The sequence below is a fragment of the Tenrec ecaudatus genome, chromosome 14, assembly GCF_050624435.1.
Source record: "Tenrec ecaudatus isolate mTenEca1 chromosome 14, mTenEca1.hap1, whole genome shotgun sequence".
Lineage (NCBI taxonomy): Eukaryota > Metazoa > Chordata > Mammalia > Afrosoricida > Tenrecidae > Tenrec > Tenrec ecaudatus.
The window spans coordinates 61,576,174-61,584,332 of NC_134543.1; the positions used below are offsets into that span (position 1 = coordinate 61,576,174).

The following is an 8,159-nucleotide window of genomic DNA, read 5'->3' on the forward strand; positions in this document are numbered from 1 at the left end:
AATGTGAGGTACTTAGAACTGATGGACTATTATATCATTTCCCCCATATAAAATAAGGTACTTCTCCATTCCCTTGTGGCATACTGTTTATTGCTTTATTATATCGTCCATCTCAGTGTAACAGTTAAATGAAAGTTTGTGTCTTTAACCTTAGCTTCCAGGAGAATATCCATTTCATTTTTCCCTCCCAATTACTTAGTGACTATTCTCCTATGTGGACAATTAAAATGAATTTTTTCGAAGTTAAATCAAGCATTCTTAAAAGGTTTTTTTCCACCTTTTATCTTATCTCTTAATCTATATTTTAAGAGTAGGGTTCAGTAAATTCTAAAATTTTTCTACAAAATACTGTCCTATCCTTTTCACTATACAAGTTAAAGTCCATTGGGCAAGAGTCTTATGAAAACCAATATGTGGTACAAAAACATTGACATTCGTTTTGTGTGTGTGTTTTCATTAAAAAAATAGTTTTATTGGCACTTCATCTATATATCATAAATTCAATAGTTCAATCATATAAAAAAGATTTGTACAATATCTACTACAATAAATTTTAAAGCATTTTATTTTTCCCTGTACTCATTCTTATTCATGTACTTTTAAAATTTGGACTAAAATATACACAGCAAAACATTCCCCAATTCAACAACTTCTACATGTGTAATTGTGTCGTTGATTATGTGCTTTGTGCTGTACAATGATTATTGTTAGCCCCCCCCAAATTGTTCCCCACCATTGACATGAACTCAATGCCTCCTACGCAGAAACTGCCTCTGCACCTGTGGTAAAAATAGGTCAAGTTTGAATTCTTTTTATTTAGTAATTTTCTTGAAATAGTATTTACAAATCAAATACTCCCATAGTTAAACCTCTTCTAAAGAGTTGTATGCATATCATCACAATCAGCTCTATTGGTCCTAGCAAGAGTTTTAAAAGATTGACTAAATGAGGTCAATTTCATACTTACCTGGCAGGGGAGACACCATGATCACGAAGTGGTTTTCTCATGGCGAGGCTTACTCATTGCACTTGATTTCCCCAAATGCAGGACGTTCGACTGCATAATTTGTGGTAGTGGGGGACTGTGTTTACGCTCTCCCTTGTAAAATAAATAAATAAATATATAAGGTCAATTTTGAGAATTTTGTCCTGTTGTATTTTTGAGAACATCTAAGTATATCATCTAAAATTATTTCAAATTAAGCATATATTATTACAAAATAACTATACACTATTTAATCATATGAATGAATCAGAATTTATTTTGCTAATCATTCCAAATGTTACTATCATGAATAGTCTTGTAAAGCTGTATTTATATTAATGATAACTTTATTAAAATTAATTTCTAGAATAAATTTCTGGGTCAAGTTGTATATCACTATTTACAAATATTTCCAATAGTTTATTGGTATATAATTCACATATCATACAATTCAGTAGTTCATTCACATCAAGAAGAGTTGTACAATCTGTTTTAGAACATTTTCTTCATTCTTTTTCTCATAGTTGTTAGCTCCCCGTTTCCTCCTGACTCCCCTGCCGTACCCTCAAGGAACCATTAATCAAGACAATGTTTCTATACATTTACCTGTCCTGGGTTTAATATACAGGAAGATAAAATTGAACAAAAACTTACAACTGTAACAAAGTAAAACAGATAAGGACCCCAATTTTAAAAAGTAGAAAATATTAAAAACTAGAACAAATTTTAGTGGATTATAAGGGGTATAAAGTGTCAGGATGCTAAATTTTAACCTGGCTGCATCTGCAACAATTCACTTTCCAATGCATTCTGCATGATAACAAGCTATTCACATCGCTGATCCATGGTCAGAGGAGACTCACCAGGGGCTTAAAATTGGGTCTCACTATTCATTCATATTGTCAAACCGTCTTTTAGAAATGACACTGACATGTCATGATAAATCAAGTTCAATAGGACTAACTTCCCCAAATAATGCTTATGTATCCTTTAAAATGTTTGCTAATATAATATGAGTAAAATCTCATTATAATTTTACATTCCTTGGTGGATTGTGTTTTCATATTTTTATTGAATATTTGTCATTTTTATTTTATTAAGCATCAACTTTATTTTTCTGATGAAATGTTCCAATCTTTCTTTTAAAAATCACAATAATATTTATAGAAATATGAACACTGTCTGTTGTGCATGAGTGTGTCATAAATATGTTTTCTGTGTTTATTGTGCCTTTTATTACTACTTGTTTTATTTACATAGGGATTTAGTACCGAAAGTCATTCACCACACACATTCAGTCAATCTTTTATTACTCCACTATTTAGAAAGATTTGCTTTGCTTTTAATTAGTGGTAAGTAATATAAAATTTTAACTTTATCAGTCAGTCATCTTTTAATATTATTTGTTATATAAAATATATAATATTATTTGTTAAATAATTTTAGATATGCTCTCGTGCAGTATGTTTGACTGGCATGTATGTTTTCATTATTTTACCCTTTCACTGTAGCTTTATATGCTTTAATAACTTTTATTTTGATCCAATTTCGATGTGTCTTAAAAATCATTTAAACTGTTTATGTATTGGCATAATTGTAATTTATTTTTTACAATGATTTATATTATTTAAAATGTATTCTTGCTTAATTGTTTATTCTTTTCATTTATGCAATTTTTCTGGAATAATTTTCTTTTATACTTTTTAGCTTTTAAAAGATCATTGTACTTATATCTACATTTTATTTTAACCAATGCTGAAACTCAATATGTATCTGCTGACTTCTCCTTTTTAAAGTTACAGTATTGGTACACTTATACCTATTCCTGTCTCTCCTTTTTAAATTGTTCCCAGGTGTGGTATATCAATGACAATTATTCAACCAATACTTGATTATTTATTTTTTGGTTTAAATTTTCTGATGTATCTAATATCAATGAAATCTGAATTTGATTTTATGCACATATAATTGATTTTCATATCATTCCAGATACCTAGTATAGTTGCTTTTAAGTGGTATTGATAACTCCATTGAGAAGAGCCTCCTCTTACAGAGAACACTGTTACCTGGCAGCTAGAAGCCCACAAACCTCTGGATTTAAAGCCTCACAGAAAAGAATTATCATTTTTATCATCAAGATTAGTTGTATTTATATGATTCACTCTAATCTTACATTATTTGAGTAAATGTCATCTACTTTAATTGCAATGATTATGACTTAATGTACAATGAGGCCTAAAAATTCAAATGCAAGCGAACGCCTTTAATGTGATCAAGTGCAATTTCAGAAATTTTATTTCTCACTAAGAGGATGAAGGTTTAGTGATTTTCTTCACACAGAAATATTTGTAATTAAGGCATGGTATGTTACTAAATGTAACAACTCACTGTGTCCCATAACTTAATTACAAATAGAAATAAAATTCATGAACTAAATGCAAATACTTCTTGAACTAATATATACAAATGAAATATATTTCAATTTAAAACAATTACAAATTAAGGGAACTGAGCTCAATTCAGAGGTTGGGTTGTTAAAGTTGTACCCCCAGGGCTTCCTGAACCACCACCTGCTCTTTGAAAATCAACCTGGAAGTGGAAATTATCCTCATAAAGGTTATCTCTTGAGGACATCTGTCAGGTGTATTTTGTATCACATTGTTGTTCACATGCACATCAGAAACAAAACTCGTGATTAGTTAAAGATATCCTCAGAGAGGTACAGTGATCCAGAAGTAATGCTATCAAAATATTTAGCTATTCTTAATCATGCTTTTACTCTCTTATCTTTATTTTCAAATTTTACAGGTATTCATACTGCATATACAGAATATCAAATTGGTTTGCTGTCAAGATAGGAAACTAGCCTAGGGTCTGGAAAAAACAAACAAACAAAACAAAATGGTTAAAGCTTACTGCTTCCCAATGTTATCATGGAGTGAATCAAACGTTAATCTCTCTCAAGTGCTACTCTGCAGGTTGGAAATAATTCTACTAACACAGATGTTCGACCCAAGGGCCAGCTCCAAACATTAATCCGGTTTGAAGAGGCAGGAGAAGAGCAAACAAAACTATTTCCCACTAACCTTTGTTCCTTTAAACAATCCTGTTGTTACATGAAAATCACTGAGACTGAATTTTATGAAAATGGTTCAAAACAGGACATAAAAAATGTTTTGATAGACAGTCAACATGAAAGGATCTTACATTTATTTTTAATAAAGAGAAAAGATTTAATTAAACTTCAGTTCAATCTTATTTTTTATTAGTTGAATTTCTGTATGCAAGAAAATGATTTATTAAAATTGATGCTACAGCTTCATAAAATGAGAGAAATGGTAGGTGATAGACAATAGTTAATACAGTCTCACTTTAATAAGAAGAATAAATATCAATGTGTCAATTATTTGTATTTATTTACTTGACAGAGCTTTATTTAATACATTCATGTGCTAGATAGCACATTAATGTTACCAGAAAGACCAGATAGCAAAGATTGCCAGTGTTTCCTAATGAGATACAAGATCCTTTGGGTATTTTTCAGACAAAAATGAAAACTTCATGTACATTTCATAAGAAACCTCTGGGTATGTGAGAACGCTTCACATTATGCAGGTGACATTATCCATGTCTGAAATATTGAATAAATCCTGAGGTGACTACCAGCTCAGGGCTACCGTATAGTACTCTCATTCAATCACATGCATAGAGAAGGGTAAGCAATACTTGTTTCAGGACTTTTCCATCGCTAGCAAAGCTTTGCCCTCCTTCTCTCTCTTTTACTCCCCCTTTCACCTTGACTAGGTCTAATAGTTAAGCTCTAGAAGGAATTCGACTAAATGTTTCGCTGTTCTCTACCACTCAGTATCCATTACGAAGGGTACCTTTGTGAATGTGTATGCCAAAATTCTGGATTTTGTTTTGTATAAATAGAGTACATTTTTCAATGTTATTTTTACTGGGCTTAGATTATTTCCATTTGTGCAACTGAAGTTTATATAAAACCAAACAAAAGCCACTGCCATCATTTGACCCTGACACATGCTGAGCCTCATTTGGGCTTCTGAGACTTTTGAACCTTCTGGGAACACACAGTCTCGTCCCCACCAATTGTGGATTTGAGCTATAGATTCATGATTACCTGCCCAATACCTAGCTTACAGTGGCACCAGGGATCTTAAGACTTATAGACACATTATAATTTAGACAATGATATGTAAATTATAAGATATTGTACTGAAATTGCAACATTTAGAGGAAATTTTCCGTATAATATTAAAAGACCTGGTGATATAGTTATTCTTTGGGTTATGATCTATAGCTCTAAGGGAAAAAGAGGAAGCTTTTTGCTCCAGCAAAGGTTACGACTTCACAAACCCCATGTAGAGTTGCTGATAAATTGAATGAATACAATGACTGTTTTTCCTTTCTTCACTTGTTTGTTTTATTTCTTTTAGGAAGAAATAGATAAGACATTACTGTTGTTAGGTTCTGTAAAAGTGGTTCTGACTGATAGCAACCCTATATGCATAACCGAAAAAAAACACTGCCTGGTCCTGTGCCATCATCACAATTGTTCCTATGACTGAGCCCATTGTTGCAGCCACTGTGTCAATTCATCATCTCATTGCAGGCCTTCTTCATGATTGGCCCTGAACTAACCAAGCATGCCATCCTTCTCCAGGGACGGGTCTGTCCTGAAAGCATGTCCAAAGTACATGAGATGAAGTACTGCCATCTTTGCCAGAACATTCCGGCCATATTTATCCCAAGGCACATCTGTGTAGATTTTGAGAAGGACTCCATGGTACTTCAGTGTGATTCTCCAACACCATAGTTTAAATGCACTGACTCTTTTTTTTTTTGGCGGGGTGGGTGTTCCTTATTTTCCCTATGCTCAACTTTCACAGGAAGAGCAGGCAATTCCAAATACCATGGTTTGGATCAGGCACACCTTAGTCTTCAAAGTAACAGCCCTGCTTTTTAACACTTTAAAATGGTCTCGTGCAGCAGATTTATCCAAAGCAATATATCCATTGTTCCCTTGAGCATTGATGGTGGATGCAAGCAAGATAAAATCATTGAAAATGTTGATCTTTTCTCTATTTATCATACTTCTACCTATTGGTCCATTTGCGAAGATTGTGGTCTTCTTTTATTTTGAGTTGTAATATATACTGAAGGCTGGATTCCTTGATCAGCACAAGCAAATGCTTCAAATTCTTCCCCCTTTAAGCAAGCAAGATTTTGTCATCTGTATGTCACAGATTGTTAGTAAGCCTTTCTCCAATCCAGATGCCATATTCTTCTTCAGATATGCCAGCTTCTCTGAAAATTTGCTCAGCATACAGCTCAAATAATTATGGTGAGAGGATAGAACTTGAACACACACCTTTCCTGATTTTAAACTATACATTATTCCCTTGTTCTGCTCAAAGAGTGATCTCTCAATACATGCACAGGTTCAGCATGAGCACAATGAAGAGTCCTGGAATTCCCATTCTTCTCAAGGTCATCCGTTCTTTGTTATGATCCACACATTCAAATGCCTGGCATTTGAATCACTAAAACACAAGTAACTGTCTTTCCAGGGTTCTGTTTTCAGCTAAGATCCATCTGACATCAGCAATGATAGTCCTTGTTGCACATCCTCTTCTGAATCCAGCGTGAACCTCTGGCAGCTCCCTGTCAATGTACTGCTGCAACCTTTATTTGGGTTATCCTCAGCAAAATTTTATGTGAATGAGATATTAGTGATACTGTTCTATAATTTGATCATTCCATTAGGCCATCTTTCCTCAGAATGAGTACAAATATGAATCTCTTCCAATCAGTTGACCTCGTAGTTATCATTCAGGTTTCCTGGCATAGATGAGTGAGTGCTTCCAATGCTTTATCGCCTTATGGAGACATTTCAGTTGGTATGCCATCCATTTCTGGGCCTTGTTTCCAGCTAATGCTTTCAAAGCAACTTGAGCTTTTTCTCCAACATCATTTGCTCTTGCTCATATGCTACCTCTTGGAATGGTGGAATGTGGTGTGTTCTTGGTACAACGATTGTATTTTTTCCATCCTCTTTGATGCTTGCGGTACCATTCAATATTTTGCTCACAAAATCTTTCAATATTTCAACTCTAGGTTTATTTTTTTCTTGAGTTCTTTTAGTTTAAGATATGTTGAGCATTTTTTAATTCTTAATTTTCTAATTCTAGGTCTTTGGGACATATCTTTTTTTTAATTAGTTATATTTCCTCCAGTTCTTCCTCCTTATCTCTTTTTTTTTTAACAATTTATTGGGGCTGATACAATTCTTTTCACAGTTCATACATATACATACATCAATTGTATAAAGCACGTCTGTACAGTCTTTGCCCTAATCATTTTTTTCTCTTTTCTTCTTTTACATTTTATTAGGGACTCCAACAACTCTTACCAGAATCCATACATATACATACATCAATTGTATAAAGCACATCCATACATTCCCTGCCCCAATCATTCTCAAGGCATTTGCTCTCCACTTAAGCCCCTTGCATCAGGTCCTCTTTTTTTTTCCCCCCCTCCCTCCCCTTTCCCCCCTCCCTCATATGCCCTTGGTAATTTATACCTCGTTATTTTGTCATATCTTGCCCTATTCGGGGTCTCCCTCAGACAAAGAGCTCATTACTAAAATCTACAACACCATCATGACCTGCAAAAAGAGGAAAACAGTTAACCCCCTAAGGAAGTGGGCAAAAGAAATGAGAAGAACTTTCACTAGAGAGGAGATCAATATGGCCAATAAATATATGAGAAAGTGCTCGAAGTCCCTTGCCATAAGAGAAATGCAAATCAAAACAACCATGAGATACCACCTAACACCCCTCAGGCTAGCTCAGATCAGTAAATCAGAGAGCAACAAGTGTTGGAGGGGCTGTGGTGAAATAGGAACCCTCCTCCACTGCTGGTGGTCGTGCAGATTTGTACAGACACTGTGGAAAGCAATCTGGCGATACCTAAAGAAAATGGAAATTGATCTACCTTACGACCCAGCCATCCCTCTACTGGGCATATACCCGGTTGAAGCAGCAAATAAAACACGACCAGTCATATGCGCTCCAATGTTTATTGCGGCACAATTCACAATAGCAAAGACTTGGAAACAGCCTAAGTTTCCATCGATAGACGAGTGGAT

General features: G+C 34.2%; 1 pseudogene; it reads left to right on the forward strand.

Annotated features, from left to right (window-relative positions):
- Positions 1 to 959: 959 nt before the first annotated feature.
- LOC142426915 (U1 spliceosomal RNA) lies at positions 960 to 1,103 on the forward strand (annotated as a pseudogene).
- Positions 1,104 to 8,159: the final 7,056 nt, after the last annotated feature.